Raw genomic sequence first — 27,430 nt, 5'->3', positions numbered from 1 at the left:
GGGTTAGTATGGTCAGGGTTTAGGGTTAGGGTTTGTAGGGTTAGGTTAAGGGTTAGGTTAAGGGTTAGGGGTGGGTTAAGGGTTAGGGGTGGGTTAAGGGTTAGGGGTGGGTTAAGGGTTAGGGTAAGGGTTAGGGTTAGTAGTACTATCCCAAACCCTAACCCTTAACCTAACCCCTAACCTTTAACCTAACCCTACAAACCCTAACCCTAAATCCTGACCATACTAACCCTAACCCTTAACCTAACCCTAACCCTAAACCTTGACTTTACTAACCCTAACTCATCCTAACCTTTACCATAACCATTGTACAAAAAAAAAACGCATGCACAAAAAAACGCATAAAAAACGCATGTATATGCGCAATATGCGCACCCATAGACTTATAATGGGTTTCTTGCTGTAAAAAAACGCAATGCGTGCGCATGCGTTTTTTTGGGGCAAGTTGGACGCTCAAAAAATGCAACAAGATGCATTTTGTGCGCCCGAGCGCACAGTAAAAAAACGCATGCGCGCAAAAACGCATTAAAAAACGCATGCACATAAGCGCATCCCATGCAAAATATAGGGAAAAAAAACGCATGCGTTTTTCAGCGCTATAAAAGTGCGCAAAAAAACGCAAGTGTGAAACCAGCCTTAGACATGTGTCTGGACTGATTATTAGCCATTCAGTGGTAGTGTTATTTATACTGTTATTCTATTACTATTTTATACGGACTATGCAGTCCAGACATGTGTATATCTACTTATGACTAAGGTTCCTTGTAACTGGAATAGAGGTGGTATATTTAGATACTTACATTGTTAAAGCGCCTTCCATAATATATAGTCAGTTGCTGACTTATTTGAACCTTCAGCCATTTCTAGGTGTTCATTGTTCAGTGAGTCCTTTATGGGTTCTGTGATGAGGTTTCACGCTGTGTATCAATTCTCACAAAAAAAAAATATGTATTTTTTTTGTTATGACTTGTTATCATAGACATTGTTAGTATTTTACTAAATAAATTTTGTACTGAATTAAAAAATCCTTTTATGGTGATCTCATTTCTATATAGTTATATCTATTTAATAGAATATGTGCTCACATGTTGGTTATATGTTATACCCATGATTGTGTTTATGAAGCTACAGTTTCAAATTTAGAGGATTAGCTTGTTGGTGCAAAAAGTTTTGAAGGGGCCTGGGCCCCCCTTCCTCCGCGATGCCCTGCCCCTGTTGCCACGCCCCCTGCCAACAGCCTGAAATGAAGTTCCAATGCTGAATTAGTGCTGGGAAGAGGGTACACCGTGCTCCGGTAGGTGCCGGTCACCTACCGGAGCATGGCAGGGGGTGAATTAATATTCACCACCTGCTGCCACACGCTGCGTTCCTCTGCTTTGATGCAGGACCTGGAACGATGTATGCAATCATGTGATCGCTCACATCTCAGGATCTGCATCTAACCCCAACCCTGCAGCAGCAGGCAGTATTAATTTATCCTTGCCAGGCTCCAGTAGGTGACAGGCACCTACCAGAGGATGGTAGATACAGGGGGCCCGCTGTTCATGGGCGCATTACAACCCTCGGCGGCAGGCCCCTGACGGCCCGAGGGCAGTGGCGTCCCCTGCCTACATGGTAGGTACGCCACTGCTGCACTGCATCCATGTGGATGGGATTTAGACCTTTATGCTGCATATGACCCCAACCTAATGAACCGTTGAGTTAGCATGCTTTTTCTTCACAAATACTTCTTACATGTTTGCTTGTTTTTCCTGATGTAAACCTTTTATTTTCATGGAATTCTGCATTTTGCTAGTTTCTGCTGCCGTTAATCCTTTCACGACTTTGAAAATGTGACATTTTTGAAGCTTGGAAGCATTTTTAAACAGGAATATATCACAGTTATTCACCAAGGGCCACACCAATTTATGGTTGTCCCCGAAGGGCCATTTGTTACTCTGCAGGTTCTGTAGAAGCTGGTTAACCACCACTTTAGTTCAGCAAAGCCAATATCTCAGTTCTGCAGCGATCGTTGGTGGGATTAACCCTGTAGTCAGTCAACAGTCCCCCTGCTTAAATACATAGCCTGCATTAAAGGGGTATTCTCATGCCGAACAGCAAAATAAGGCAGCATGCTTTCAGGAGAAACAGATGCTACAATTACTTACTAAATGGGAAACTGCTGGGGAAATTAGACATGGAAAAAGACTTAGTCATCTTAGTCAATAAGAAGCTAAATTGGAGTGCCCAGTGTCAGGCAGCTGCCACCAAAGCAAATCAGGTCATGGGATGCATTAGAAGAGGTCTGGGGACACGAGATGAAAACATAATTCTCCCTCTGTCCAAATCACTTGTCAGACCACACTTGGAGTATTGTGTGCAATTTTGGATGCCGATGCTCAAGAAAGACATTACTGAACTTGAAAGGGTTCAAAGGCGGGCTACTAAAATGATAAATGGAGTTGGTTCACTACAATACCCAGAAAGGTTATCAAAATTAGGTCTATTTACTCTAGAAAAGAGAAGACTTAGGGGAGACCTAATATATATGTACAAGTATATCAGAGGGCAATACAGAGATCTCTCCAATGAACTGTTTGTACCAAGGACTGTGACAAGAACAAGGGGGCATTCTCTTCGTTTGGAGGAAAGACAATTTCTGCACCAGCATAGAAGAGGGTTCTTCACGGTAAGAGCAGTGAGGCTCTGGAATTCTCTTCCTGAGGAAGTGGTGATGGCCAACTCACTGAATGAATTTAAGAAAGGAATGGATGCTTTTCTTGTGAGTAACAGTATAGAAGGTTACGAATAACAGAATATTATAGGTAGATGGTTGACCCAGCTTAGGGGAAGGAATTTTTTTCCCTATGGAGAAAATTGGCTTCTACTCTGCGTTTTTTTGCCTTCCCCAGGATCAACAATGCAGAACAGCTGCACTAAAAATAGGCTGAACTAGATGTACATAAGGTCTTCCTTCAGCCTTCAAAACTATGTTACTATGATCTTCTCCTCCTAGTACTTACCTAGAGGTCTTCTGCTCATCTTTGCCTGATCTTCTCCTGGCTGTGTGGGCTGGCGATCGCCATGCTGGATCTGGAGGCCACGAGTCCTCTTCTTCTTTCCAGCATCCTCTTCTTCTGCCTGATCTCATTGCAGCACTGCGCATGCGCAGCAGTGTCATGGTGACAGGAGAGGCATCCTGCCCCCTGGATTGACTGATGAATGGGACAGGAGTGACGTCATGTCAGTGAGTGGCCAGGAGACATTTGGCCTCACTTCCACGACATTCTTCATGTTTCATGGATCAGTGATCCAGGCAAGATGAAAAGACAGCCGGAAGCAGGAGAAGAAGACACAGGGAACCGCTAGACAGTACTCCGGGACCCAAGGAGCTGCAGTTGCGACAGGGAAGTATGTGTTTTTTTTGTGTTCTAGGGTGATAATACTCCTTTAAGGCCAGCCAGAAGAGCTACTGAAAAGGCAGCCACAAGAATCCCCAGCAATTGGAGTCCTGTATATTTTACCCCCAGGTATGTTCAGCCCTAGATGTTTTGTTCCCTGCATGTTGTTTTGTTCCCTGCAAGCTGAGGGTGAAACATCTGGGGTCAAAATGCTAGGGGCAAAACATCAGATGGCAAAACATCCAGGGACAAAATTCTGTAGGTGAAACATCCGGGGGAAAACTGCTGGGAGTGAAACATCCAGGGGTGAACTGAGGGGGGTGAAAAATCCTTGGGCGAACTGCTGGGGTGAAACATCCTTGGGCGAAACATCCAGGGGCGAACGGCTGTGCCCCCGCACATATCGCCCCCAGCAGTTTCTCGCCCAGCAGTTCCCCCCGGATGTTTCACCCCCAGCAGTTCGCCCCTGGATGTTTCGCCCCTGGGGAAACATCCTGGGGGCCAAATGCTGGGGACGAAATGTGGGGGGGGCGAAATGTACCCGGGGGCGAAACATCCAAATGCCCCGATACACATGGCCCCCCTCATCCCTATACTGGTATGCATGGATCCCTCATCCATATCCTGGTATGCATGGCCCTCATCCCTATCCTGGTATGCATGGATCCCTCATCCCTATCCTGGCAGGAATGATCACCCTCATCACTATCCTATCCTGGTATGCATGGTCCCCATCTTTAACCTGGTATGCATGGCCCCATCTCGCCCTGGTATATAGGTTGCCCATCTCGTTGTAGTATGCAGGGCCCCATCTCGTCCTGGTATGCAGCGCCCCATCCTTATTCTGGTATGATTGGCACCCATCCCGGTCCTGGTATGCATGGCCCCATCCGAAAACATAAAAAAAAATTACAATTACCTACCCTGCGCTCCTTCATAGCGTCCTGCTCCGATGTCAGCAACTGCTTTATGCTTATAAGCAGCACATGGCATGGATGTCATACGTTGCTCACAAGCAGAGCTCAGCTGCCGGAGTACTCACCGGGACTGTGCGCACAGAGAGCAGTGAGTATTCATTCCTCTTCAGTAGCGCGCAGTGTCAGCCACCGGCTTCCTGCTGCTGCCGGCGGTCACGTGTGCCGCTACTTAAGAGACATGAATATTCATTGGATTCATCATTCATTCATCAGGAGACTATTTAATACTGAACCATATTCAAGCGGGACTAGACGAAGAAAACCCTAAAACCATGTATCATGTTATCTGAAACAGTCAGAAAACTAGCCACATATTGGCCGACCGCAGACCTCAAACTATATACTGTGTAAGTTTACGAGATGGACTAAATGTACAGACTTGTTAGGAGACTATGTAGAAAAATAAATTTTTTTTTTTACTATATTCATTGTGTTTATTATTCATTATCATTACTTTTGGATCGCCCCTCGTATAAGCCCCTCCAGTGTCAGGAATAGATAGTATGTGACAATCCCGTATATACCGCTCAGGGAACACTTACCTTTCAGAGATAATTTCCATATCCATACTAAATAATGGCACAGATCCCCCAAACATTATGATTGCACATATCCCTAGTCTTTATAACGATATTGCACTCATTCCCTGACCGACCGCAGCATGGCCATTAGTTAGAAGCTGCTAATGATCTTTGGAGCAGGTAAGTTTTCCCTGAGTGGTACATATTGGGCCGTCTGAAGACTGAGTTTAGTCTAGGACAATTTGTCTGCACTAGTAAATATCAGCTGTTACATTACCAAACTAGGGCAGTCCCTATAGGAGGAAAACACAAGAATTATACTGTATTGTCACATACTATCTATTCCTGACACTGGAGGGGCTTATAAACTTACACAGTATATAGTCTGAGGTCTGGAATCTGCCAGTATGTGGCTGGTTTTCTGACTGTTTCGGATAACATGATTTTAGTTTTTTTTGTCTAGTCTCGCTTGAATATAGGTCAATATTAAATAGTCTCCTGATGAGTCGCCTTTGAGGACGATGAAGCCCATAGAAATGAGAGGTTGGAGAGTGAGTGTGTATACGTCACCTCATCCTATGTACTGAACTGTGGGGTACATGTTTTTTCTATTAGTCACCTACTGACTAACCTTCAGGGGATGAATTATGGGTATAGTTTTACATTTGGAATTAATAAAGTTTAGTTTTATCCTTTTGTCAGCAAACATGAGGAATGACAAGAGACAACCCATTTGAGAAGATTCAGTTTTGGTTAAAACTATTCCAACACTATGAACATAAAAAAGGCTTCTCTCCTATGTGACGTCTGTGATGTTTATTAACGGTTGATTTTCAAGTAAAATATTTCCCACATTAACAGGAAAAAGGCTTCTCCCCTGTGTCAGCTCTATGGTGATTAACTAAATCTGATTTCTGGTTAAAACATTTCCCACATTCTGAACAGGAAAAAAGCTTCTCTCCTGTGTGGGTTCTTTGGTGTTCATCAAGATTCCCTTTCTGGTTAAAACATTTCCCACATTCTGAACAGGAGAAAGGCCTCTCCCCTGTGTGAGATCTTTGGTGTCTAACAAAACGTGATTTCTCGTTAAAACATTTCCCACATTCTGAACAGGAAAAAGGCTTCTCCCCTGTGTGGGTTCTTTGATGGCGATCAAGACTTGTTTTCCATTTAAAACCTTTCCCACATTCTGAACATGAATATGGCTTCTCTGCTGTGTGAATTCTCTGATGTCTAACAAGACTTGAATTCTGAGTAAAACATTTCCCACATTCTGAACATGAAAAAGGCTTCTCTCCTGTGTGGGTTCTTTGGTGTTCATCAAGATTCCCTTTCTGGATAAAACATTTCCCACATTCTGAACAGGAAAAAGGCTTCTCTCCTGTGTGGATTCTCTGGTGAGTAACAAAATGAGATTTCTTGTTAAAACAATGCCCACATTCTGAACATGAATATGGCTTCTCTGCTGTGTGAATTCTCTGATGTGTAACAAGACTTGAATTCCGGTTAAAACATTTTCCACATTCTGAACAGGAAAAAGGCTTCTCCCCTGTGTGAGTTCTATGGTGATTAACAAGCAGTGATTTATATGCAAAACATTTCCCACATTCTGAACATGAAAATGACTTCTTTGTGTTAGGAGCAGTTTGTTTTTTATTGCCTCTTTTTTGACTTTGATTTTCCTTAGTAGTCAGTAATGAATCAGAAGATGGGACCTGTTTCATAGGATCAGATGACAGATCTTTGCTGTGAATGGATGATGATATATCTGGAGTAATAGCAATCACTTCAGTTGTATCTTGTAGGATCTCAAGATCATCAGATTTAAACATTGAAGATGTCAGCTGTCCCTCTGATCTCCTGGTACAGTCATCTGCTAAGATAAAAAAAAAAATTTTTTAATAAAATATCCTTGAGTTTTATATTTTTGAATGTTTCTACTTAAACTGTCCATAAAAATGGCAAGCTATGTAAAAAACATTATTTACCAAGACAATGACAGTTCACAGTCTAATAGAAAACCTTGTTGGATGAGCCAGTAGTGTGCGGTGTTCAACTGTTTGTTCATTCTGCCTCCCAAATATCGAATAAAAAGAAACCAATCAATGTAGGCGAAAATAATACCAATTCTCATCTCACAAAAACAAGACCCCACTCAGGTCCATCATCTGTCAATAGAAAAACAGATAAGGCAGGTTACAGTCAATGCTATAGTTAGGGTTAGTGTTGGGGCTAAAGTCAGGGTTTATTCTAAAGTTAGGGTTAGGCTAAAGAATTTTGCTTTTCTCAATTGTTTACCCAATAATTTAATCACGTCAGAGTTTTGTTTCCGGAAAAAAAAATAAAAACAAATAAAATGGCCGGTCAGTATTATAGGGAGGCTTATGCACTTTTATGTTCTGACAGTGAAGAAAGTGCAGTGTCAGATGGGGATGTGGATTTCGAGGGCTTTAGTAGCAGCGACAGTGATAGCTCAGAAATGAGCAGTGATTCTGGTCCATCCTCACACACAAGGACCAGTACAACAAGAAGGACAAATAGCGCTTCTGGAGAAATGTCTCCAACTCAGGGAACAATGCCCAGTACTAGCGCTGTCCCTAGTGCTCGTGAATTGGCGCACACCAATGTCCAAGGGGCTTTGCCTCTTGATGTAGCATTTCCCAGATGGGAGGCTTCGGATTCGGCTACTCCATTCATCCCTCATTTTAATGCCATTCCTGGTATAAATGTGGAGGTGGAAAATTTTGGACCAATTATTTTTTTAAAAATACATAAAATTCATTTGCGCTTACATGGAAAGCCGAGGGTATACTCAGTACATGTGCCTCTTATTCATATAAATTGATAGTAAGGTTTGGATAAATTAAAATGATTAGTGACTACTAAAAATAATTTTTTATAAAAAATGGTGTTTTTGGTCCTAATTAGAAGTATTAAAGATAAAAAAGGCAACAGTCCAAGGAATCCTAAGCAGCTGAAAGATATCTGTCTTAATTGGTGACAGGACTGGTGGTTTTGGGAGCTAAATGTTCACATCAAAATGCAAATTAATGAATGCAAGCATAGAGCCATACCTGAGATCATGAATAGTAGCGGTTGGAAAGAGTGAGAAATGTAGGTAACTTGGTCCTTTTTTCAACGGTGATGATAGCGCTGAAAGTTCCCGTCCACAGACAGATGTCTGAGTCTCCAATCACATGTAGTTACTGCTGATGCCGTAAATCCTGAGATCAAGGCTGTCTTCCAGCGAAGAGTGCACGTGGATGTGCTGTCAGGAGCAAAGTCTGAAGAGCAACGATGGATAATCTGACACAGTGGGTTCTGTCACGGCCAATGACAGATAGCCCACCCGCCGCGTAATCGTCGTTGCAAGACGGTAATTTAGGCAGCGTGTCTGGATCTTTGGGAAATTTCCACATTGGAAAAATATCTGACCTTTAACTGTGTACCAAAGGGACTGAGGGTACACAAAACACTAACAGGAGATATTGGAGACCCAGAAATCTTAATGGAATGGGATGCCATGTTTCACGATTTTTCGAAAAGAGCAGTCTCCTTTATTATAGAGAAAAGGAGGAAAGAATTAATGAGGGTGCGTAAAGAAATTATTGATCTTTTTTGAGGAGATTAAGCCTTATGAATTTCATCCAGAAATCATACATCTTTCCGATAATATCAAAAAGAGGTTACGCAATAAGGAAAATGAAATTATGGAGAAAAAACGTAAAAAATTTGGGAGGGATTTTTCTACCACCATCATAGATAAAACTACATTAGTAACAGTATCGGAACATGGAAATGAACAAAGTATTAATCGGGATGGGGACTGCCAATCTTCCAAATTATTGACTTTGGATGAGATACAAGGAGGGGACACTACTCTCTTCACCTCCAGTGAGAGGTTCTCCATTCACCTGACCTCAGATATGGAAAACCCTACATGCAATGAAGTACCCATTGAAGAAGTATTGGCAACAATGCATATGGAAGAACCTCCTAATATATCAACACCAGTAACCTCTATAAGTTCTCAGAATAGATTTGCAGTTCTGGACAATTTAGATAATACCCCCTCTACATCTAGGGACAAGCAACCACGGAAAATCACTGATAAACCAGGTCCCAAATTACAGAGGAAACAACCAGTAAAAACAAAACAGAGCCACCTTCCTTTTTTTCAGGTGGGACTAAAACGAAACCCAAAAGGGGATGTAGGGGCGGGCAATTTACCAAAAAAAAGAGTCAGTCAACATATTCAGCAAAAATCAACCAAACACTAATATCTGAACAGAAAATATTTAATTTAAGCCGACACCCTCTACAAGACAATGAACTTTGTTTACTAAAGAAAGGTTTGAAGTATGCTCCCAGTGCCAAGTTCAACAAATTTCAGGCATTTATTGGGATCAAATTATTTATGAGGAAATTGGCTTTGAAAAAGCATTATATGAAAAAGAATAATATTGGAATTAATCCCAACATCTCCCCTTGCGTAACCGACCCCTATCAGCATACTGCTTTAAAGAAAAAAATCGAACTTTAACCCGCTTCAAGAATATTCAGAAGCCTTTGAAGCATTCCAAAGTAATGTTATACATGAGATCAGAAAAGTATCTGAAAAAAGATGCAATAAATTTAAACGCAATTTGTCTTATCAAGAAACCAAAGCTCTGAGACAATTACAGGGGAATAAGGAACTAACAATAAGACCGGCAGACAAGGGCGGGGGTATAGTGATACTTAATACTTCAGACTATGAGAACGAATCTTCCCGCATTCTTGGTGATACAAATACCTATAAAGTATTACTTAATGACCCCTCTGATATATATCTAATAGAAATGCGTGACTTGATTAAGAGGGGCCTTATGAATGGGCTCCTCAAAAAGCAAGAATTTGATTTTATAGATACTCCATGTCCTAAAGTTCCCTATTTTTATTACTTACCGAAAGTGCACAAAGACCTAAAAAATCCACCCGGGAGACCAATTATTTCTGCTATTGGGGGTCTAACATCAAATTTATCTAAATTTGTAGACTGTCATTTACAACCATTGATACCGAAACTTCCAGCATATCTTAAAGACAGTACCCACATTTTAAATATTCTAATGGATGTAAAATGGCGTGAACATTACATTATAGGTACAATGGATATCACCTCTCTATATACTGTCATTCAGCACCAGAAAGGTTGTGAAGCGGTTAGGTACTTTTTGGGGATGGTAGACACATTACCCCATGACCAAATTGATTTTATTTTAGAATGTATTAATTTTATTTTAACTCATAATTATTTTAAATTTGGGATGCACTACTACTCCCAGCAGTGGGGTACAGCCATGGGTACCAGGTTCGCTCCTAGCTATGCAAATCTGTATGTCGGACGATGGGAACATGAAACCATCTATCCGGGAGGCAAGCTACGGGCGAACCTGGTACTTTGGCATCGTTTTATAGACGATATTATATTTATATGGTCTGGTGGTCCTGATTCACTGAAACAATTTTTTAATGAACTTAATAAAAATATGTATTTTTTAAAATTTTCTATGACCACCAGCACTAGTGAGATCAAATTTCTTGATTTAAAGATCTTTACAGAAGATAATAAAATAATGACACGAGTATACCATAAGCCCACTGATTCTAATGACTTTATATCATTGGATAGCTGCCATCTACCCAGCTGGCTATTGAACGTCCCGAAAAGTCAGCTAATAAGAGCACATCGGAACTGCTCCAAAAAAGAGGACTTTAATCAAGAGGCAGTGGCTATGATAGATAGGTTTGCCAATAAGGGATAAGATCGAGAGTTTTTACAAAAAACGAAAGAAACAGTAGAGAAAATACTGAGGGAACAGCTGTTACAACCATGCAAGCAGAAAAATGAATATGCAGCTGTAGAGGACATACCTATAATCATACAATACAATGCAAATAGTGCAATTCTCAAGAAAATTGTTAAGAGAAATTGGAATATTTTGAGAAATGATAGGATTATAGGAGAATCTTTACCACCATATCCTAAATTTATTTTTCGCAAAAGCGCAAAACCTGGGCAATATGATAGCCCCCTCTATTTCTAAACCTTTCGAAACGGGCAGTAATAATGAGGTTACACTACCAGCGGGTTTTTTTCCCTGTAAAAAATGTGGACCTTGCAAAAAACTGGCCAATAAGAAACAAAAGTCAATTGCCAATAAATTTGCAGAGCTACACATAAAGGAGTTTATCACATGCAACACAACTGGTGTTATATATGGTATTACTTGCCCTTGTGGCAAGATATACATTGGCCGTACTATACGCCCGATGCATATTCGAATAGCTGAGCATTTGCGCAATATTACTAACAGATTTACTGGCCACCCACTCTCTCAGCATTTCCTTACCCACCATGGGGGTTCTATTAAGGGCATTATAACCACTGGTATATGAATAGTTAAAAGGAGCTGGAGGAAAGGGAACTTTATTCAGCAAATGTCCAGGGAGGAGAGTAAAATTATTTTTGAGATGAACACCTTGATCCCGAATGGCCTAAACAGTGAAATTGAGCTGTTCGCTTTTAATGTCTGAACTTAGTCATAGGAGAGCCGTGGATATATAAGCACTGATAGAACTCTAACGGACCTTCTCTGATGAAGGAATCCGCTGATTCTGAAACGCGTCAGAAATTTGTCAGGTCCAACCAGTGCCTGCTAACCATTCACGTGCCTAAATTACCGTCTTGCAACGACGATTACGCGGCGGGTGGGCTATCTGTCATTGGCCGTGACAGAACCCATTGTGTCAGATTATCCATCGTTGCTCTTCAGACTTTGCTCCTGACAGCACGTCCACGTGCACTCTTCGCTGGAAGACAGCCTTGATCTCAGGATTTACGGCATCAGCAGTAACTACATGTGATTGGAGACTCAGACATCTGTCTGTGGACGGGAACTTTCAGCGCTATCATCACCGTTGAAAAAAGGACCAAGTTACCTACATTTCTCACTCTTTCCAACCGCTACTATTCATGATCTCAGGTATGGCTCTATGCTTGCATTCATTAATTTGCATTTTGATGTGAACATTTAGCTCCCAAAACCACCAGTCCTGTCACCAATTAAGACAGATATCTTTCAGCTGCTTAGGATTCCTTGGACTGTTGCCTTTTTTTATCTTTAATACTTCTAATTAGGACCAAAAACACCATTTTTTATAAAAAATTATTTTTAGTAGTCACTAATCACTTTAATTTATCCAAACCTTACTATCAATTTATATGAATAAGAGGCACATGTACTGAGTATACCCTCGGCTTTCCATGTAAGCGCAAATGAATTTTATGTATTTTTGATTTTTACCCTGGGACTTTTTTAGTGGCACTGTCTACATTTTGCTGCTATTGGAGCCGGTATCCGAGTTGCATGCGCCTAATATTATTTTTAGCTACCAATTATTTTTTTAATTTGTTTCTGACAGATAGCGTGCTAGAGCATATTGTCCTACAAATTTATAAGCGTCCCAATTCATCAGCCAGAATCCACGATCCTATTATGCTAGGTCACATTTATGGAACCAACTAATGTCCTAGAAATGAAAACATTTTTAGGACTTATATTCGCTATGGGGCTTGTTAAATAAACTAGCATTCAGTCCTATTGGTCCAACCGCCCTGTTCAAGCCACCCCTATGTTTTCTGCCATTCTTCCTAGGACCCGTTATGAAATGCTCATGAGATTTTGGCATTTTAACGACAATAGTCAATGCCTGCCCAGAAATGCCCCAGAACATGACAGACTATTCAAAATCAGACCCATCATCGAAGACTTGACATAAAAGTTCTTAAAGCTTTACACCCCAACAGAAAACATTTCCATTGATGAGTCCCTTGTAAAATTCAAAGGAAGACTGCACCTCAAGCCATTTATTCCTTCTAAGAGGGCAAGGTTCAGAATAAAGCTCTATAAAATGTGCGAGAGTTCAACCGGATACACATCAGCTTTTCACATTTATGAGGGGAAAGACAGCGAACTAAACCCACCAGGATGCCCTACTTATCTGGGGACATCTGGAAAAATCGTTTGGGAGCTGATAACTCCATTTTTACAAAAAGGCTACAATCTGTATGTTGACAACTACTACACCAGCATACCCCTATTTAAAAGTCTGGTTGAACAAAACAGAGACTTGTGGGACCATTCACAAAAACCATCAGGGGTTTCCACAATCATTGGTCAAAGAAAATTTCCTAAAGGGGCAGTCAGGGGCTTTACACAATGGAGAGCTGCTTGCGCTTAAGTATAAGGATAAAAAAAAGATATCTTTATCCTGAGCTCGATCCACACAGATGCCACAAGGGCCACTGCAGACCAACAGGGATCCACTACTCCAAAACCTGTGTCTGTCATTGACTACAACAAATATATGGGGTGTGGACCTTGCAGATCAGGTTCTACAGCCATACCAGGTATCAAGAAAATCATATATCTGGCATAAAAAGTTAGTCATGTATTTTTTTTCAGGTGGCCACATATAATTCTTTTGAGTTATACAAAAAAGCAGGAAATGCAGATACTTTCCTTGATTATCATCAGGAAAAGGTCACTGAAAATCTTGTTTTTGATAATTTTGTCCCCGCCAACCCTTTAGAATGTGAAGATGTCAGAAGACTCACTGAGCGACATTTTATTGTACTCATCCCAGGGACTGAAACAAGAAAGAACCCCCAGAGAAGATGTCGTGTATGTTCCAAGAGAGGAATGAGGCATGATACCCGCTATTATTACCCACAATGCCCATCATTGCCAGCCTTATGCCTCCATGTCTGCTTTAACCCCCAAGGGTGGTTTCCACGTTCATGACCGGGCCAATTTTTACAATTCTGACCACTGTCCCTTTATGAGTTAATAACTCTGAAACGCTTCCATGGATCCCGGTGATTCTGACAATGTTTTCTCATGACATATTGTTCTTCATGTTAGTGGTAAAATTTTATTCAAATAACTTGTGTTTATTTGTGAAACAATGGAAATTTGGCAAAAATTTTGAAAATTTCGCAGTTTTCCAAATTTGAATTTTTATGCCTTTAAATCACAGAGATACGACACACAAAATACTTAATAAGTAACATTTCCCACATATTTACTTTACATCAGCACAATTTTGGAACCAAAATTTTTTTTTGTTAGGAAGTTATAAGGGTTAAAAGTTGACCAGCCATTTCTCATTTTTACAACACCATTTTATTTTTACGGACCACATCACATTTGAAGTCACTTTGAGGGGTCTACATGATAGAAAATGCCCAAAAGTGACACCATTCTAAAAACTGCACCCCTCAAGGTGTTCAAAACCACATTCATGAAGTTTATTAACCCTTCAGGTGCTTCACATGAATTTTTTTAATGTTTAAAAAAAAGAACATTTAACTTTTTTTCATAAAAAAATTACGTCAGGTTCAATTTTTTTTTATTTTACCAAGGGTAACAGGATAAATTGGACTGCTAAAGTTATTGTGCAATTTATCCTGAGTACACTGATACCTGATATGTGGGGGGGAACCACTGTTCGGGCACATGGCAGAGCTCAGAAGGTAAGGAGCGCCGTTTGACTTTTTCAATGTAAAATTGCCTGGAATTCAGATCGGACACCATTTCACGTTTGGAGAGCCCCTGATGAACCTAAACAGTGGAAACCCCCCACAAGTGACCCCATTTTGGAAACTAGACCCCCCCAAGGAACTTATCTAGATATGTGGTGAGAACTTTGAACCCACAAGGGCTTCACAGAAGTTTATAATGTACAGCCGTACAATTAAAAAAATCATATTTTTTTCCACAAAAATGATCTTTTCACCCCCAATTTTTATTTTCCCAAGGGTAAGAGGACCCTAAAAGTTATTGTGCAATTTCTCCTGAGTACGCTGATACCCCATATGTGGGAGTAAACGACTATTTGGGCGCATGGCAGAGCTCAGAAGGGAAGCAGCGCCATTTGGCTTTTTTGGCTGGAATTGAGATCGGACACCATGTCGCATTTGGAAAGCCCCTGATGTGCCAAAACAGTGGAAACCCCCCACAAATGACACCAATTTTCCCCACAAATAACACCAATTTGGAAACTAGACCCCCCAAGGAACTTATCTAGATGTGTGGTGAGCACTTTGAAAGCCCAAGGGCTTCACAGAAGATTATAACGCCCGGGCGTGAAAATAAAAAAAATCATATTTTTTCCACAAACATGATCTTTTAGTCCCCAATTTTTTTATTTTCCCAAGGGTAACAGGAGAAATTGGACCCCAAAAGTTGTTATCCAATTTTTCTTGAGTACGCTGATACCCAATATGTGGGCACACGTCGGGGCTCGGAAGGGAAGTAGTGACGTTTTGGAATGCAGACTTTGATGGAATGGTCTGCTGGTGTCATGTGCGTTTGGAGAGCCCCTGATGTACTTAAACTATTGAAACTCCCCACAAGTGACCCCATTTTGGAAACTAGACCCCCCACGGAACTTATTTAGATGTGTGGTGAGCACTTTGAACCCCCAAGAGATTCACAGAAGTTTATAACACCCAGGCGTGAAAATAAAAAAATCATTTTTTTCCACAAAAATTATGTTTTTGCCCCCAATTTTCTATCTTCCTAAGGGTAACAGGATAAATTGGACCCCAAAAGTTGTTTTGCAATTTGTCCTGAGTAGGCTGATATCCCATATGTGGGGGTAAAACACTGTTGGGGCGCATGGCAGAGCTTGGAAGGGAAGGAGCACCGTTGACTCTTTCAGCGCAGAATTGGCTGGAATTGAGATCAGATGCCAGGTTGCGTTTGGAGAGCCCCTGATGTGCCCAAACAGTGGAAACCCCCAATTTTAACTCCAACCCTAACCCCAACACACCCCTAACCCTAATCTCAGCCCAGACCCTAACCCTAATGGGAAAATGGAAATAAATACATTTTCTTTTAATTTTATTATTTTTCCCTAACTAAGGGGGTGATAGCGGGGGGTTTGATTTACTATTTATGGCGGTTTTTATGTTTGGCAGCTGTCGCACGCTAAAAGACGCTTTTTATTGTAAAAATAGTTTTTGTATCACCACATATTGAGAGCTATAACTTTTCCATATTTTGACCCACCCAGTCATGTGAGGTCTTATTTTTTGCGGTACAAGTTGACGGTTTTATTGGTACCATTTTCGGGCACGTGACATTTTTTGATCGCTTTTTATTCCGATTTTTGGGATGCAAAATGAACAAAAACCAGCATCTCAAGAATTTCTTTTTTGGGGGGGGGGGGCGTTTACAACGTTCCGCGTGCGGTGAAATTGATAAGGCAGGTTTATTCTTCGGGTCTGTACGATTACAGCGATACCTCATTTATGTCTTTTATGTTTTGTCGGTTTTATGCAATAAAAACAATTTTATATAAAAAATAATTATTCTTGCATCGCTTTTTTCTGCGAGCTATAACTTTTTTATTTTTTCGCTGATGATACTATGTGGTGGCTCGTTTTTTGCGGGACAAGATGACGTTTTCATCGGTACCATGGATATTTATATCTGTCTTTTTGATTGCGCGTTATTGCACTTTTTGTTCGGCGGTATGATAATAAAGCATTGTTTTTTGCCTTGTTTGTTTTTTATAAGGAGTTCACTAAAGGGGTTAACTAGGGCGACAGTTTTATAGGACTGGTCGTTACGGACGTGGAGATATTAAATATGTGTACTTTTATTGTTTTGGGTTTTTTTTTATTTCCAAAAAATGAATTTATTAGGGAATATATATATTTTTTTTAATTTATTTAGTGATTTTTTTACAAATTATTTTTACACTTTTTTTTTTTTTTTACTTTATTACATTGTCCCAGGGGGGACATAACTGTCACATCACAGATCGTTGTGACAGATCAGCGATCTGTCACAGTCAGTGCTGCAGGCTTCCTCATGCTGGCGCTTTGCAGGCTCTGAGGAAGTCAGCTCCCTGCAGGCCCCCGAAGGTCCCCGCCGCCATTTTGGATCCGGGGACGTGCAGGGAAGGAGGCCCCCGCAGCAGCACTGCACATTGCGCTGCTGCGGGGGTCTCAGGGAAGCACGGAGGGAGCCCCCTCCCTGCCGATGCTTCCCTAAACTCCTGGTCCACTGCGATCGTGTTTGATTGCAGTGTGCCAGGGGTTAACATGTCGGGGGTGGTCCGTGACCGCCCCTGACACGTAGTGCCGGGTGTCAGCTGTGATAATCAGCTGACACCCGGCTGCGATCAGCGGCACTCACCACGTAGTAACCCGTCCATGGGCAGAGGGGCCCGGGTCCCATGGATGGGATAGTACATCAGATGGCAGAAAGGGGTTAAAATCTTCCACACAGAACCACGTTTTTGAACTGTTTTGACATTCAAGCATTTGGATTATTTAGTGACAGACACATTTGAGTAGAGCGGACTTAACAATTTCCGGGGGTAGGTGGGGGGAGGTCTCCAGAGACACAAGCTGGGCACAATATGTTGGGCACTACAATGACATTTTTGCAATTTTTGCTCTGAAACTTCCACTACGAGTTTCTGGAAATCATCCATGTAGTGAAAATAATAATAATAATAATCTTTATTTATATAGCGCCAACATATTCCGTAGCACTTTACAGTTTAACAGTTTCAAAACACAAGTCATAAGTAACAACATTAACAATACAATAAATAAAGCAAAATAAGACGAAATAAGTCGCCCCTGCTGGTGAGAGCTTACACTCTACAATGAGGTGGGGGAGACACAGAGTACAGGTGTGTATTTACAATGGTGTATTTATAATGAAGGTCCAGCCATCTTGAAGGAGTGAAAGATGGATGGAGATAGTGAATGGGATACACACTCACACATAGAATGACTTTGATTAGTGAACGTGATAAGCCGCTCTGAACAAATGTGTTTTGAGGGAGCGCCTAAAACTGTGCAAATTGTGGTTAGTCCTAATTTCTTGGGGTAGAGTATTCCAGAGGATAGGAGTAGCACGGGAGAAGTCTTGGAGTCGGGAGTGGGAGGTACGGATTAGTGCAGAGATTAGTCGAAAGTCGCTTGCAGAGCGCAGCGATCGGCTGGGCCGATAGACAGAAATGAAGGAGGAGATGTAGGGGGGTGCCGCCCCGTGGAGAGCTTTGTGGGTGAGAACAAGCACTTTGAATTGGATCCTATAATGAATGGGCAGCCAATGTAAGGACTGGCGAAGAGAGGACACGTCCGAGTACCGATTAGCCAGATGGATGACCCTGGCTGTTGCATTAAGTATGGACTGGAGAGGGTATAGTCGAGTGACGGGGAGGCCAATTAATAGAGCATTGCAGTAATCCAGGCGGGAGTGGATCAATGCAACAGTGAGGGTTTTTGTCGTTCCCATGGTGAGAAAAGGGCGGATTCTAGAGATGTTCTTTAAGTGTAAGCGGCAAGAGCGGGCAAGAGATTGTATATGGAATGTGAAGGAGAGATTGGTGTCAAACATAACAGCGCGCCTGCTGCCGGGGTGTTATTGTGGTGCCACTGACGGAGAGGGAAATGTCAGATTTAGGGAGGTTTTTTTTTAATCAGATAAATTTTTATTAATATTACCAATTACATCATATGCATGACATCAAGCAATTTTTTTTAACATACAATCATGTTTATCTTAACAAAACTTCCCCCCTCCCTTTCCCCCCCCCAACCCCCCCCTCCAAGATCCCTTCGGTGTCTTCCCCGATCCTCGTCCAGTACACTTTCCATCATCCATATATATAGTTATGCAATGTGCGTATCTTCCATAGCCAATGCCACCCTCCCACCCCTCTAACTCCAATCTACCCATGGCTGCCATATCTTGTGAAACACCTCAAGTTTATTTCTCTTAGTATAGATACTTTTTTCCAATGAAATTATATGCTCCGCCTGCACAAGAAATTCCCGTCTAGTCGGGGGCTCTTCCCTGATCCAAAACCGGGCAATCAATTTCCTTGCTATGAACAACAGTCTGGCAATCGCCAATTTGACCATAGCCGTCACTTCCAATTCTTCAACAAAACCTAGAATACAAATCAAAGGGTCCCTGGGGATTTCACATCTATATATCCATTTGATCCGATTCAGTACAACTGTCCAGTATGTAGACAATCTGGGGCAACACCACAGCATGTGCATCATATCTGCCCGTTCCTGCGAACATCGTGGACAATCGGAATCAGACCTCAAACCCATCTTGAACAATCTATCAGGAGTTCTATAAGCTCTATGAATTACATACAGTTGAGACATCCTCCCAGGTTCGCTCATAGATATCTTAGGCACATATTCTAAAATAGATTCCCATCTATCATCCCCTATATCTCCCAGTTCAGCTTCCCACTTCGCTCTAGCCTTGATGGGATGACTAGCTAGAAAAGTAAAAAGTAAATCTCTGTACACCTCCGAGATTGCCCCCTTCGTCTCGCTGTTCCCCAAAATGGAGGCCAGCGCGACATCAGTCTGGATCTCAACAGGCCTCACCTGGCACTGTGACCGATATGCATGCTGAATTCTTTTATACTGATACAAATTAAAATGTGGAAGCTGGAACTCCGATTGTAGCTCTATGAATGATTTTAGTCTCCCCTGATCCACAAGCTGACTCATCCTTCTGATTCCTGCCTTTCTCCAAAGCCCAAATCCCTCCATTCGTTGGAACTCTTGCAAATTAATGTTATCCCATACTGGAGAGTATTTAGTAAGGCCCGTGACCCCCCTAATTTGTTTAACTTTCTCCCATACCTTATGAATAAGGAAAACCGTAGGAAACCTAGAGCCAAATTTAAGAAACCGCCCCCCTTCCAAGCTCTCTCCCAGAGGCCATTTCCCAAACAGCTTTCTCAAACTACTGGGCGATTGATCCTGTCCCGTCTCCTCCCCCCATCCTCCCATATGCTGACATTGTGCCGCTAGAAAATACACCCAGGGATTAGGAAGCGCCAACCCCCCGTCCTCTTTTGGCCTCTGCAACGTTTCTTGTTTAAACCGTGGGCTTTTTCCCCCCCATATTAGGTCGCCGAACAACGATTTAATTTTACCGAACCTACTCTGTGGGATCCAAATTGGAGAATTATGCAATACATATAGCAGCTGCGGCATCACAATCATTTTAAGAAGATTCACCCTTCCAATCACCGAGAGATGTAATTTGTTCCACGCCGAGACCTTAGAGCGAATTTTTTATTACAGAGGGCTTAAATTGAGTTCTTCAAAACTACTCAAAGGAAGGGCGATCTGTATCCCCAGATATTTAAATCTCAAAATTACTCTCAATTTCGGTGATATTTCAATCTCCCCAATATCTCCATCCACCGTATCAATGGGCATAATGCACGATTTATCCCAGTTAATTTTGAGTCCGGAAAATTCCCCAAATTCCTCAATTAATGTCATCGCATTATCCAAATTCTCCCCAGAGTCCCCCAGGTATAACAGAATATCGTCAGCGTACAAAGACACCTTCTCCTCCTTCCCACCATAAACAAATCCCTTTATCTCTTGTGTATTCCTTATTTTAATGGCCAGAGGCTCCACGGCGAGGGCGAACAGCAACGGAGATAATGGGCATCCCTGTCTCGTACCCCTATGTAGTGAGAAACTGTCAGATAATTTATTGTTTACTCTGATTTTTGCCGTTGGAGAGGAGTAAAGCAACCCCACCCAAGACATAAACCTAGGCCCGAATCCGAAGCCCAACAAGACCGACCACAAGTACTTCCATTCTACGCAATCAAAAGCCTTATGTGCATCCAAAGACACCACCACTCTTTTTCCCGCATTATCGGCCGGAATTTGCATATTTAAATATAATCTTCTCAGATTAATTGCTGTAGATTTATTGGGCATAAAACCCGATTGATCTGGGTGAATTATTTTAGCCACCACACGGGTCAACCTGTTGGCCAAGGCCTTTGCCAAAATCTTTATATCTGCCGTAAGGAGTGAGATCGGTCTGTAGGACTCCGGATCCAAAGGGTCTCTATCGGCTTTGGGAATGACCACAACTATGGCCTCTCTCATAGAAGTAGGCAACAGTCCCCTCCCCAACGATTCATCAAATACCGTCACCAAATTATTTATTACTTCTTCATTAAGTATTTTATAGACCTCCGTTGGAATACCATCTGCCCCCGGGGCCTTATTACCCGCCATGTCCGCCAATGCCACCCTCAGCTCCTCCGCCGTAAGCGGCCTATCCATCCACTCTCTATCTTCATCCCCCAATCTAGGAAACTCAATCGCCCCCAAATAACTATCCATCTCCTCTTGACCTTTATGTACCTGTGAGGAATATAACTCACTGTAAAACTGTTTAAATACTTCCAAGATTTGATCCCCCTGTGAAACCACGATACCTTTCTTATTTTTAATTGCATATACATGGGAGGATTCCCGCTGTGCCGACGCCACCACCGAGAGCAGGTGCCCCACTTTTTCACCCTCCGCGTAGAATGCCTCATTCTGAAATGCCTGCCGTCTCTCTGCCTTACGGATATGAAGTTTATTAACTTCCGATTGGGCCACTTTCATACGGGTCTGCGTATCTGCATTACTCTGCACACTCAATGCCTCCTCCGCTGCCCTTAGTTCCTCCATCACTGCTTTATCTTGATTTTGAGACTTGGTCTTATATCTAGATACTTCTCTGAATAAAATCCCTCTCAAAAAGGCCTTCATAGTATCCCAGACTATATGGCACTCGGCACTACCTTCATTTATCCTAAAAAATTCTCTCAATTCCTCTCCTACCTTTTCCATATCCAGCAACCGTAACCAAAAGGGGTGAATCTTCCATCCCATTCCTGTCAACCTTCCTCGTCCTCCCAATTGTAGAGACACCAACAGTGGGCAATGATCCGATAGGACCCTGGGCAGATATTCCACTTCCTGTACCAAATCATTCATTCCCTCATTTCCCAAAGCCACATCGATGCGAGACAATGATCCATATGTCGCCGAGTAACACGAATAAGTATATTTCTCCATATTCCGAACTCTCCACAAGTCTAACCAACCAATTTCCCTCATGTAATGTCCAAAAGGTGTCACGTTCCCCCCTTCCCACCCCCCGTGTGTTTACCTTTATCCCAATGATCATTTGCAATATTATTCACATCACCTACTACGAGCAGCGGGACTCCCATCCATTTCCCAGATAAGTCCAGAATTTCCTGTATCTTTTTTCTAGAGAATGGTGGAGGGATATACAAGGACACAATACATAATAATCTATTCAAAATTTTACATACAATAAACACGTATTGCCCGTCCCTATCTATTATAGCCTCCACTTCTTCATATGGAGTAGAATTGTGGATTAACACCGACACTCCCCTTGCATAGGCCGAGTACGTCGAATGATACGCCTTCCTCACCCATCTTTTTTGTAACATAGCTACTTTATCATTTACCAGGTGCGTCTCTTAGAGGCAAATCACCGAGGGCCTCAGTTTCAGCATATATTGTAAAATTGCACCCCGTTTTGAAGCGTTAGCGAGACCCCTAACATTCCAGCTTAGAATCTTAATCTTATCCCCCATGATATGTTGCAATGCCAAACATTAGACACGTTATAACTAGAATCTCGGTCTTCCCCCCCCACCTTCCCACCTCCACCCCCTATCTCAACTTCCCAACTAGAATGAACTCCCCTCCCCCTCCCCCCCCCCTCCCGGATTTAGGGAGGTTAGTAGACGGCGGGAGCAGAAGTTCAGTTTTGGAGAGGTTGAGTTTCAGATAGAGAGTGGACATGATGTTGGAGACTGCGGACAGACAGTCACTGGCGTTCTGTAGTACAGCGGGGGTAAGGTCGGGGAATGACGTGTATAGTTGTGTGTCATCAGCATAAAGATGGTACTGAAAGCCAAATCTGCTGATGGTCTGTCCAATTGGGGCTGTGTAGAGAGAGAAGAGAAGGGGGCCAAGGACTGAGCCCTGAGGTACCCCGACAGCAAGAGGAAGAGGAGATGAAGTGGAGCCAGAGAACAAAACACTGAAGGAGCGGTCAGAGAGATAGGAAGAGAACCAGGAGAGAGCAGTGTCCTTAATGCCTAGTGACTGGAGCCTATGGAGTAGGAGACGGTGGTCAACAGTATCGAAAGCTGCAGATAGGTCAAGAAGAATGAGCAGAGAGTGGTCTCCATTACGTTTTGCTGTCAGAAGGTCATTGGTCACTTTGATGAGTGCAGTTTCAGTCGAATGAAGGGGGCGGAAGCCGGACTGTGAAGGGTCTAGAAGGGAGTGAGTGGAGAGGTAACAGGTAAGGCGGGAGTAGACAAGGCGCTCCAAAAGTTTAGAGATGAAGGGGAGATTGGAGACTGGTCTGTAGTTGTATGTGCAGGATGGGTCGAGAGCGGGTTTCTTTAGTATTGGAGTAACGATGGCGTGTTTGAAGGAGGATGGGAAAATGCCCGAGGAGAGGGAGAGATTAAAGATTGTAGTTAGGTGGGTTGTGACGACTGGGGAGAGAGACTGGAGGAGATGTGAGGGAATAGGATCGGTAGTGCATGTAGTCGGACGAGAAGAAGAGAGGAGTCTGGAGACTTCTTCTTCTGTGATGGGATCAAATGTGGAAAGTGAGCCAGGGGAGATGCAGGAAGGGATGGGAGTCACAGCACTTGGTGGTTGGGAGCAGATTTCTTGACGGATATTATCTATTTTTTCTGTAAAGTGGGAGGCCAGGTCATCAGCACAAATGTCTGTGATAGGGGCTTGTGCTTTTGGCCTGAGGAGGGAGTGAAAAGTGTCAAAAAGTTTCTTGGGGTTGTTGGCTAGTGAGGAGATCAGGGTGGTGAAGTAGGTCTGTTTGGCAAGGTGAAGGGCAGCGGTATAGGTTCTTAACATAAACTTGAAGTGGATGAAGTCTTCTGGTGTGCGGGTTTTTCTCCATAGGCGTTGAGCACTCCTAGAGCATCGCTGGAGAAGTTTAGTTTGCGATGTGAGCCAAGGCTGTTTTACTCTGTGCTTGGAGGTTCTGAGGGTGAGGGGCGCTACCTGGTCAAGGGTGCTTCTAAGAGTGTCATTGTAGTGATGAACAGCCAGATTAGGACAGGAAGAAGAGGAGATTGGGGACAGTGATGAGTGTAGGGAGTCTGAAAGTGTCTGAGGGTTAATGGCTTGTAGATTTCTGGCTGTGTGGTAGGTAGGAGTGAGCTGGGGTGGGCGAGGATTTGTGAGCGTGAAGGAGAGAATGTTGTGGTCAGAGAGTGGAAGCGGTGAGTTATTTAGGTCACTATAATGACCTAAATGAAAATGGTCACTATATCCATACATGAATTCTCAGAGGGGTGTAATTTCTGGAAAGGGGTCACTTCAGAGAGGATTCTGTTGTTCTGGCACTTAGCGGCTCTCCAAAGTGCCACAACAGCAGAATCCCCCCTGAAGTGACCCCATTTTGGAAATGACACCCCTCTGGGAATTGGAAATGACACCCCTCTGTGAATTCATCTATGGGTGTAGTGACCATTTACCTATCTACCTAATTTCCAATGTAATATCTGGGGTTAAAACAACATTTTAGTCGTAAAAATGTACCATATTTTTCGGACTATAAGACGCACTTTTTCCCAAAAAATTTTGTGGGGAAATGGGGGTGTGTCTTATATTAGGAATATACTTACAAATGCTGTGGCGGCGGCACTCTGTGCTGCGTGGAGGGCTCCACCGGAATTTTGTCAAAGTCCAGAGATCCCCGCAGTTCCATTGCTGCGATGCGGTGGTCTCCAGAAAAATGGCCGCTGTGAACGGCCCATGCTCAGATTCAGAACTCGCCCCGAGATCTCGTTGCCAAGATCTGAATCTGAGCATGCGCCGCCCCCAGCTGCCATTCTCCCGGAGGCCACCGCATCGCAACAATGGAGCTGCAGCGGCCTCCGCCTTTGACAAAATGGCGGCGGAGCCCCCCACGCAGCACAGAGTGCCGCTGCCCCAGCACAGAGCGCTGCCGCCGCCACAGAACACTGCTGCCGCACCAGCTGGGATGGGATTTTCAGGGGCTCTGACAATGTGACATGTCACCCACAAACAATTCCAGCAAAATCTGCTCTCCAATATGGTGCTCATTCCCATCTGAGTTCTGCCATGCACCCAAACAGTAGTATTCTCCCACACATGGGGTACCGGCGAGCTCAGGAGAAACTGCACAACAAACTGTATGGAGCAATTTCTCCTGTTACCCTTATGAAAATGCAAAATATGGAGCTCAAAAGATTTGTGAAAAATCTTATTTTTTTATTGCCACGGCTCTACGATATAAACTTCTGTGAAGAACCTGTGGGTTCAAGGTGCTCAATACACATCTGGATAAGTTCCCTAGGGGGTCTAGTTTCCAAAATGGGGTCCCTTGTTGGGGGTCTCCACTGTTTAGGCACATCAGGGGCTCTCCAAACGTGACATGGCAACAGCTAATTATTCCAGCATATTTTACATTCAAAAAGTCAAATGGCGCTCCTTCCCTTCCGAGCCCTGCCGTGCACCCAGACAGTAGATTTCCCCCACTTATGGGGTATCGGCATGCTCAGGAGAAATTCTAAAACAAAATGTATAATCCATTTTCTCCTGTTACCCTTGCAAAAGTAAAAAAAAATTAGGTGCAAATGAAAATTTGTGTGAAAGTAAATGTTTATTATTTCCTTCCACATTCCATTCATTCCTGTGAAGCACCTGAAGGGTTAATAAACTTCTTGAATGTGGTTTTGAGCACCTTGAGGGGTGCAGTCTTTAGAATGGGGTCACTTTTGGGTATTTTCTGTCATATTGACCCCCCAAACTCACTTAAAATGTGAAGTGGTCCCTAAAAAAATGGTTTTGTAAATTTTGTTGTAAAAATGAGAAATCGCTGTTTAACTTTTAACCCTTATAACTTACTAACCAAAAAATTTGATATAGTTGATATAGAGGCTACTGCGCAGGAACCGCCATCACCAGTGACATTTTGCTGGATGTAATTTTTTTCTAAGCCTCACAATAGTCACAATAGTATCAACAATAATATCAACACTATTATATGCATTATGTAAAAATGGGGGGCAGGTCAGTGAGGGGTCAGCGACCTGTCATAAGCCAATACAGATGAATATGTAATCAGAGCACCACATAAAGCCCCGCCCACAGCCCCGCCCACAGCCCCGCCCCAGAGCACGAGAATCTCATTACTGAAAACTACAAATACAGATTACACAACAGTAAACCAGAGTTGCCCTCATTTATGGTGGACCATTGGAGCTACTATGGATCCTGACCAGAAGATTAGAGAAAATAATATTGCTCCCCATTTCAGGAGAGATTGTGCAGTAATCTGAATTCCTTAGGATCAAAAACAATGTAATTGGCTGTAAGTTCTATAGAAAAGAGCTTTCAATGCCCAAAGTCATTTGAACAGTTTTGGGTGGAGGAGAATGTTGTGGTCTAGAGGCAAAATGGTGATCATGGTAATACGGCCGGACTACACCACCGATAAAGCAGCCACAGCCGGTGACTGAGAGGAATCTGTGACTTCTCTGCATTCAGTGGTTACTACTCACCTGGGTAGTCATATGTGGGAATCTCCTCTTTACACCACTCATCACCCCTCACATATGTCTCTGTAGTGTTAATATGGGTCAGATCTTCACCCTGAAACAAATATTGTAAAAGTCACAGACAGATGGAGAAGTCCCATCTATGATCAGCTCTAATCCTGCCATCTCCACCGCTCTCATTACACAAGTATAAAACATATAATACTGGTGGATAAAACAAGACTGAGCACAAGACCTTCACAGCCGTCTACACATCATAGGGGCGATCTCCTGACACCTTCTCTCCATCTACCTGATGATCCTGAGGAGCACTGGGATCTTCTTGGTTACAGTCCTGTGGAAGAAGAGGACGGGGACATCTCTCTGGCGTTGTCCTCTTACTGGATAGATCTGGAGGAAACACATACAGGGACTGAATTCATTCTCTACATACAGATAATTATAGGCCGTGTGTATTTAGTCCTGTCTATTACCTGGTGATGTGAGCGGCTGGGGAACCTCCATTATGACGTTCTTGTACAAATCTCTGTGTCCTTCTAAATACTCCCACTCCTCCATGGAGAAATAGACAGCGACATCCTGACACCTTATAGGAACCTGACACATACAATGATATCATCATCCCCCCGATCCCTTCATAGTGTTACTGTATAATGTCCCAGCAGTGTCACCTCTCCAGTCAGCAGCTCAATCATCTTGTAGGTGAGTCCTAGGATCTTCTGGTCATTGATGTCCTCATGGATCAGGGGCTGAGGTGGAGGCCCCGTGATTGGGCTCAGGAGTCTTCCCCATCCCTCAGACACAGGGTCCTGACAGCGATCACTAGAGGTCTTCTTCACCACTGTGTAATCCTGGTTATGGAGAGACACATTAATAAATCTCACTACAGACATTTCCAGAGTCCTCACCTCTCCAGTTCTGTCCATCTCTTATTCCCATAGATAAGAATGATGTAATGTGATGTCATCAGAATCTCTCACCTCTCCAGTGAGACGGAAGAGGATCTCTAGGGTGAGGTGTAACATCC

General features: G+C 42.8%; 1 long non-coding RNA gene and 1 pseudogene across 1 annotated transcript; both read right to left on the bottom strand.

Annotated features, from left to right (window-relative positions):
* Positions 1 to 5,679: 5,679 nt before the first annotated feature.
* Positions 5,680 to 27,430, bottom strand: part of LOC141075914 (uncharacterized) — a 78,479-nt pseudogene continuing 56,728 nt past the window's right edge.
* On the bottom strand, positions 6,867 to 26,799 carry LOC141075930 (uncharacterized). Its single transcript, XR_012227362.1, has 4 exons — positions 26,696 to 26,799; positions 26,407 to 26,497; positions 7,953 to 8,162; positions 6,867 to 6,947 (listed from the first exon to the last, which is right to left on the bottom strand). It is a non-coding gene; the product is annotated as an uncharacterized lncRNA (long non-coding RNA).

This window comes from Dendrobates tinctorius, unplaced genomic scaffold (assembly GCF_039654945.1).
Source record: "Dendrobates tinctorius isolate UK_male_01 unplaced genomic scaffold, ASM3965494v1 ptg000380l, whole genome shotgun sequence".
NCBI classification, from domain to species: domain Eukaryota; kingdom Metazoa; phylum Chordata; class Amphibia; order Anura; family Dendrobatidae; genus Dendrobates; species Dendrobates tinctorius.
Note: the sequence above shows the minus strand (reverse complement) of the source record. Positions and strands in the feature narration are given on the sequence as shown.